The 8575-nt window shown below is 32.1% G+C and overlaps 1 long non-coding RNA gene across 8 annotated transcripts; it reads left to right on the top strand.

The window, feature by feature from the left end:
* Positions 1-529: 529 nt before the first annotated feature.
* Positions 530-8422, top strand: LOC107059349 (uncharacterized). 8 transcript variants are annotated; one of them, XR_001472614.1, is made up of 5 exons: positions 530-678; positions 878-5379; positions 5937-6022; positions 7517-7967; positions 8087-8422. It is a non-coding gene; the product is annotated as an uncharacterized lncRNA (long non-coding RNA). The 8 variants fall into 8 exon arrangements; XR_001472615.1 differs by lacking the exon at positions 7517-7967; XR_001472613.1 differs by lacking the exon at positions 8087-8422 and having other exon boundaries at positions 7517-8034.
* Positions 8423-8575: the final 153 nt, after the last annotated feature.

An 8575-nucleotide genomic window follows, 5' to 3' on the forward strand; every position in this document is an offset into this window, starting at 1 on the left:
ATACAAAAAAGAAATGCTAGACAACTATTATATATATTATTACTCATATTTAGAAGGGACAGTTGGACAGGACTAACATAGCATAAGAAAATTGTACTACAAGCAAGTTAAATTGTATATTGTACCAATAGCACTATCAATTGTACTTTAAACCTGGACCAATCTGATTGGTCATTCAATCACTTTTGCTTTTGTATAAGCACGTGTATTGTGCTTATTTCTTAGCAAACCACCTGTACAGGCAAATTTTGTATTCTTCCTCTTCCTACCACAGATTTCTTCAATTAATTAAACAGTTGGACAGGACTAACATAGCTTAAGAAAATTGTACCAAAAGCAAGTTAAATTGTATATTGTACCAATAGCACTATCAATTGTACTTTAAACCTGGACTGATCTGATTGGTCATTCAATCACTTTTGCTTTTGTATAAGCACGTTATTGTGCTTATTTCTTAGCAAACCACGTGTACAGGCAAATTTTGTATTCTTCCTCTTCCTACCACTGATTTCTACAATTAATTAAATTTTAGGGTTTTAAGCATTTTACATAATTTCTCTCTAAAATTATACAATTTTCTTCTTAATGGTTCTCCAATCTTATCCTTTTTCCTCTTTTTTTTTTTTTCTGATACTGAGGAATTTAGCATTCAAATTGCGAGATATTTATGTTTTTGAGGTTTTAAAGCATTTTTCTTTATTATTGAAATTCTATTATTTGTAATTGCCATTTATTTTTTTGAGTTGTTTCCCATTGGATTTCAATATGCATGTACTAATTTTTCTGATATACTTATTCATGTTTGAATTTAGATAGTCGGGTGTAATCTTATGGATGATTTTGAGTCCAAGCTCAAAGATAACCATTTTCTCTTCAGGTTAACAATTGGTGCAACAAAGGTGTTTGATGGTGGAATGCTTCAATCAAATAAAAGATTTACAGATTTCTACAACATATTCCTCTGTCAATTATGAAGATTTTAGGTCAGTATTGACTTTCTTTGGCTTCTGGTGGTGAGTCTAAGCTATTATATTTGAAGATAAAGGGAGATTATTATTGCACTTATACATAGTAGAAAATACTTACTTTTCTGATAAAGTTTTATTAGTGCTTTAGTGATTGATTGGAAAAACATTGGCACATTTGATGAGAGAAAACAAAAAGTTAACAGAGATGTTGGAGTTTAGACGTAGTCATTGACAATGTTGGCTTCCTTCACTACATAAGAGGGTGATAATGAGTCCAATATGGCTACCAATTAATTGCTTTTCTTAATGGTTGGAGTGGTTTCTTCAACTTTTTTCTAATCTGCTTTGGCCTTTGTGTTTTTGCCTTATATTTGATTCTGGAAGCTGCATGATCCAACCATATTGTTTTACCTATATAATGAGAAAAGAAGAAACAAACCCATCCCTTATGCTTTGAAATAAAAGAGGACTCTAATTGCTACTAAGGTTTTAATATCCATAGTAACCGAATTGTGCCTCAACATGAGTTTATTAGTAAGTCTTTGTGCTTTGAAAATAGTACATCAGATATGATAGTATCCAACTTCCTCTCCAAGGTCCAATTCAATAACCTTACGCCTTAACATAGGGGTTTCTCTTTGCAGTCTGAATTATTACAAGTCATCTTTTCCTATGTGCCAACTATTTATGCTTTGATATTGTTGAGATCCTTCACAGGGGATTACTTATGATGGACTGTTAACTTTTTATGTATGCTGCAAGTACTCTTATTACTAAAATAGTACATATATCAGTTGATGTGTTAGTTTGGGTAATTCACACTTTCAGGTAGAACCAAGATAGCTCTATGTATTGGATGAAAGGATAAGCAATTCTGAGCAATTTTTGGGTGCCATTTGATTGGTTGACTTTTCTAAAGTGTGTTTTGAGACAATTTCAAACATATATATTGTTAAATGAGATCATTTATTAGATGGACTTAGATAATAACTGTGAGATACTCTGAAGAAACTAGGAAATATGAGTCAATGTACCTGGCTCAACTTCGGTTAACTTGCTGAAGTGATGTAAATCCTGTTTTTCATGGAGAGATTACAAAACACCTAATGCGCATATGCTTCATTAAGTTGCTTTAGTACATTTTCTTATCTTTGTGATAACTATGCCTCTGACATGTTCTTTCCCATCATATTTATTTAAGTAGAAATTATTCTCAATTCCATTTCATCTCCAATGAGGATGAAAAGTTGTTAGTGTGACCTATGTTACCTGGGTCCTTTCATTTGCATTGACGTACACATGTTGAGTGGGTGAGATATGGGTGTAGGTACTTCACACAAATTATTTGAATACACAAAAGAACTACCAAAAAACTGCATGTACTCCTACTAGATACTTACACCTATATGACATCACCCTTAATCAGTCAATGTGATGATATACGATGTTACAGATATTTCTGGCTGTCTTTTGTAAGAGAATCTCAACAATGCAGTGAAAAACCAATTTGAAGAACCAACTATTTTAGTGGCATGCTTCTGTGGGTGATTCTCTTTCCCTTAGCATACATATATCTTAAGGAATTTTTCTACGACTAGCAAAATGTGCATTATCAGACTAATGAAGAATCAAATAATTACTGTTTTTTTATTCTTTGGGATAGTACTTGATAAAGAAAGCAACTGATTAGTATGCATAATTATCATTCTTGACGAGGTTCCATTATAATATTGATTTCAATTTTGATATTCTTGTCTTATTTAGAAGTGGCAGTAGGGAAGGACGAACAAGGGCAAATAAGTAATTCTAATGTTAACTTTGGGGTAAATTTGTAAATTCACTTTTCACATGTGTATCCAGTTTATGCTTTCTTTCCTTGTTCATCGGTAGAATCTACCATATGCTGTACATTTGTTCTATCACTGCCTTTTGCTCTTGGTCAGATCATGATGATCGTTTTGGATCTCAGTTTTGCCTCAAATTTTTCTTCGGTGTTGTTGTAATCTTTGGTTACACCAAGTTTTAGTTCCCCTTCTCCCCCAATTTTTCGGTAATGTGTCCAACTCTTGAAAAGAACCTATAATGGTTGCTTTTTTCCATTTTTCTTTGGATTCTTAGGTTGTGTATCATAAACTGTATTTAATTTTCCCATGCATGTTTGAAAATAGAAATAAATATGTATATAACTTTGATGTACAGAGGCTTTTGTGGTTCCGAGTCTAGGTGTGCTCTAAAGTCGAATAACAGCAAGCATAGCTCTCACTTCGAATCGGCTTTAAACTTTTTCCCATTTTATTAACTTTGACTGCTCCAAATCGGGATATAAATTTGTAATCTGCGGAAATTGTGAAGATCTTTCTTCACCAATCCCTTTGACACTCATTCTTCAGGAATAAGGAAAAGTATTTTTAAGTTTGAATTTGTTCATTTAGAATCTAATTTCTTCTGCTTCATATTTATTTAATATGAGTATTATCCTTCTCTTTTTGTTGATACATTTAACATAAACTTGCCCCACTATTTCTGGTGTGTAGCCTTTTCAGTAATTTGCAGGAATAACAGATTACATTTTCTGGGCACTGAATAGACAGGTTCTAATAGCAAATTAATGAACAATTTATCATTTAATCTCATATGAAGTGAAAGGATTCTTAGCTTTTGATTTGTGATGAACTTGAATGAAATAGGACTTCATATGTGGTATTGAGGTTTTCTATTTCTCTCAACTTTACTTGAAGTTTGCCTTGCAAAGTTTTCTCAAACTTTAGCCTAATTATGCCCTCATTTTCATTCTCAGGCTAATTAAAATTTCATTTATCAAAAACTATCGTAATTGGTTCATCTTCATCTATTTCGATTTAGTAAATTAGAGATCTACCAACAAAGGTGTTTGTATGCTGTTAATGGAAACACATACTGCCTTTTCTATTCTCTTCAACTCTTTTTCTTATCATCTTCTTCCTCTACTTTTTTCAGCTACATCTATCTCAACAGTTTATATTCTTGCAGCAGGCATCTTATGGTTGTTACTTTATACACTTGTAATCTTGCAGCAGACACTTTGTGATGGTTAATTATTGCAACATAATAATATTAATTCTTACTTCTTAACCTCTTTATAGGTTGTGAGTTTCGAATTTTGAGTTCATTTCAAATGAACACAGGCTGTTCTTTTTAAATTTAGGTGCCATAATCCGTCAATGTCTTCTCATATGTGTCTTTGCGTTTTTGTGATGTTTGAGTTTTAACTGTAAGAGTGGTTTAAGGAAATATGGATTATATAAGAGGAGAAAATAGAGTTGCAGCTAATGGTTCATCTCTGGCACAGATTCATTTCACAAGCTGTCCCTTTTTGCTAAAATTAACTTGTGACCTGAACTAATTCCTTTGATTTTGCTAAATCTAAATAGGAAACAACACTATACAACTACTATCTTTCTTTGGTGATGATGAGGGACAACCCCAGAAAATTATGCTATTAACGTCCCATTATTTGAATGAGCCAACCTAGCCAAAATTCTGGTAAGAACAGAATCGTCTCTGGCAACAACACGTGTACTTTATACGAAAACAGGTGTACTTGAAGTGTTCTTCTTCTTTTGTTAATCCCAAATCCTAATGTTGCTTGAATTTCTTTTGCACCTTTTACTTCTACTTTAGCATTTCTTGGATTTTGGGTGTGTTGGATACTCTTGCATGTGTGTGTTTTTCGCCAGAAATTCATTTGAACACCTGAGAAAGTGAAGGGCAGAGAAATGGATACACCACAGAGAAAGTAAAGTCTCCATCTTCATTTTTTTCATATCTACAATTGAAAACACAAGAAAATGAGGCCGAAAGATTATCGACCTTTGGTTTTGCTCGATTTTATCGGAGCCATTATTTTACTTCTGAAGTTCTCTTAGGCTTTATATATTTTTCATTTCTGGATAAACGTTTCTAGATATTGGATTTTGCTCTTCATGTTTTATTAGAAGACTTATACTTGCATTTTGGGTGAGTGTTCAAATGCTTTTATGAGATCTGAATTTGAAGGAAGAACTTTCACACTACCAAGGTGTTTGATGAAATGCCCCCTTAAGGATTCTATTAGGAAATCATCTCTCATTTAATAATTCCAAGGATGCATTATTCACATTCACTAGAAAGAACTATTCAATAATTATAATATGCATTATATATCATTTTTGTTAAATAAATATTTATTTGAAATGCGTTTAGCTAGATATTTGATGTTCAAGCTGTATCAAGTGGTGATACTCCTACAACAAAATGTAACACCTTTTTATAACTTGCATGAGTAAAAATGTATGTATAGTCTAACTTTGTTGTGTATATGTGTACAGGTTAGGAGGATCGATTGACATGAAAAAGTCTACCTATATGTTTTCACTTATTTCAACTAAGTGAGGTTAGTGTAAGTAGCATTTACCTTCATAAATAGAGATATTATATTAAGAGTTGCTATTTATTCATCTTTCGACTCAAGTGATGTGTATTAAGTACTACTAGGCCAATGATAAATTAATTGTTGTTAGTTTTTCTACTATGAATTTTATTAAATAAGTTTATATGCTATTTGTCGAGTAAATGTTACTAATATTTAAGTAATTTGAATGAAGATGCCGAAAACATTTGATGACGTAAATAGGGGTAAGGAATTTTAGTTTTAGTTTAAAACCTTAATATGTAATTGTATGTTTTAAACAATAAAATGAGCTTTCGATTTATTTTCCTTAAAATGGTGATGATGTTGCCATATGATAGGCTTAAGGGTAGGTAAATGAGATGCACTCCTACGCATACTACAAAGTAATTATAGCATTTATTATTTCTATTTGGTGTATATATGAAGTTTTACTAGCATGTTTATTCACATTGTAAAGTATATAGATGTCATATTAATGTTTTATGACATTCACTCTATTCTTTGAGCAAGAAAGCTTAACCCTGAAAAAATCTACTCAGTTTAAAACAAGGAGGAAAGTAGGGTCTTCCGTGATGCACTTGACCAATGAAAGATGTTTGTGGAGATTCAAGGCCTATTTTGACAGGTATCTTATTCTAAAAGTTAATCACACATCTTCTGCAGTACAATCACATTCTCTTCGTTATTTATTTTATTAGTTTTTGAATTATAATGGAGATGTTAGTCATGACTTTTTGAGTAAAACTATTGTTATTTTTTCCAGTCGTGTACATTAATGCACAAACATAAAGTTTTAGCTGAAACTTTCTGTGATGATTCATATATTGTCAGGTTTAGTTTGATGCAAGAGACATAATCCTATAATGATGAAAAAAATGAAATTTTCAGTTTACCGTGTTTATAGACATCATAAAACACATGAATTTTGAAAAAAGACAGAGATTCAAATAGATTGAATTCTGCATATATATAGTGAAAATTCATTTCTCATCAATGGAAACCCTCAAGATCTCTTAAAATCTTTTAGAGTGCTAAGATGGAGTTTTGTCCCCATATTTGTTTGTTTCGATGATAGAGACTCTCAACATAAAGCTAAAAAAAGGTGAGAATTTGGATTGGGTAAAGAGGTTGCAGGTTGATAGAATGGGAGGTGCACCATGTACAATTTCTCATATTTTATATGCAAATGTCATTTTGTTGATATGTTCATGGAGGAATTCTCCTAACTTTTGGGATAGTAACTGGTTCAAGGGTGAATCTGGCTAAGAGGGTGTTTGGATTGCTTTTACAAGATGACTTCTAAGCTAAAAGCTAAAAGTCATAAGTTGGTTATACCCAACTTTTAGATTTAATTTTTTTTTTTTGCCTTTTCTGGCAATCAAACACTACAAAAAATGAGCTTAAATTCAAAAGCACTTAAAATGAGCAAATTAAATAGGAGTATTATGTACAACACCATTGTATAGAGGATTTACCTCAGAGATTTTATATAGGAATTAGATGAAAGGTTAAAGAGTTACCTATATTTGGGACTTTCTTGAGGTGCAAAGAAGAATGCCAAAAGTATCTGACTGAGATATTAAATAGATGTCTCAATAAGATGACTTCTTGAAAAAAAAAATTGTCTTTCGATGGCAGACTCACTTCAGTTAATAGTGTGTTGGATAAAATTTCAACCTACTTATTGTTTTTGTTAAAGTTGCATGGTTATATGAGGAAAATTTGAATACCATAAAAAGTGACCTCATGTGGAAAGGCGTAATACAAGAGAACTAAAGTTATTAAATGACAAAAAAAAGTAATGATTCACAAGAAGGTTGGAGGTGTGAGAATAAGAAATCTAAGATTGCATAATAAGAGTTTATTATTTAAATGACTAAAAGTTTAATGATGGTAATGAAAATTCTGATGAAATGTGAAATATGTGAAAGATACTTGGAGCCCTCTTTTTGTTCATAATGCATCAAGAGATAGTATATGGAGTAATATCACTGAAATATGAGTTTCAAAAGTAGTTGGTAGAACAATTCATATATTTAAGTAGGAAGAAAACATAACATTTTTTTTAAGATTACCTTTTCCTACAACTAATTTAACTTTTTTGTATACTGCTCATTAGATTGATCTTTTAAGTTTCAAACTCATGACCAAGTGAAAGAGCTCTAATGCCATGTTAGACCTGGACGTGAATGAGATAAATATGTCAAAAACATATTAGACTTCATCTCATCATTTTCTTCTTCTTTCTTAAATCTATATTGTTCTGACTCTTCAAAAATGTCAATTCTCCAAAAGTAATGCCCAAAGTAAAGAGTACGCGCAACATTCAAAAAAATTCACATGAAGTTGTAGCTGACATGTGAAATTCCCGGCCATTTATTTCTACCAACTGTGGAATCAAATTGAGAAGACGTACAGACAAATTTTTTGATATTTTTTTATGGAATAAAAACAAACCGCACAAGGTTGGCTTCTTTCTAAATGATCTGGCGAGTTCTGCTGTCTCTTGAACAGATGCAGCACTTTGGCTCTGCGTGTCCCATATGTTGAAGAAGCCGAATAGCTAAAAGGTGAAATATATTCTAAGGCTTATTAGTCTAAAGTTCGCCAATGCAATAGATAATTTTATTTACTTTATCACCGTTCTTCATATTTAAATAGTCTTTAATTCATTTTTGGCTTGGCAAAGAGGGCAAAGTGCAAAGCACATCCAATAGTTGTTCTAAGATGGTCATTCAAACTACGACAGCTAGCATTGCAAGATGCAACATGACAACACTTAAAAGTTGAACGAGTTATTCAATTACTCCATGTTCTCTTCAAATCAACAAGTAAATTCAATTATTTCCTGTGTGTACATTTTATAATGCACATACAAATTTACCTTTCTTGGAAGAAGCAGAAATTGACTAAGGCAGGAAACTTTGTGAAGACAAATAGAGTCCGAAAGATCTGTATCAATCATAGCTCAACCATTTTTACACGTTCTGCTTACGTCATTCATCTAATGCAATTTTAGTTTTTACATCGCTATGTTGCAACTTTTTAAGTTCTTTACTGCTGTTCTTCGTTACCAAGTGCCATGTAAAGCATCCACAAATAAAATGTTGGGCCCGTGCTAGCACGGGCCATTCCCATCTAGTATATATATATACAATAGCTGCATATATACAAACAA

The sequence above is a fragment of the Solanum tuberosum genome, unplaced genomic scaffold (genome assembly GCF_000226075.1).
Source record: "Solanum tuberosum cultivar DM 1-3 516 R44 unplaced genomic scaffold, SolTub_3.0 contig00063, whole genome shotgun sequence".
NCBI lineage: Eukaryota > Viridiplantae > Streptophyta > Magnoliopsida > Solanales > Solanaceae > Solanum > Solanum tuberosum.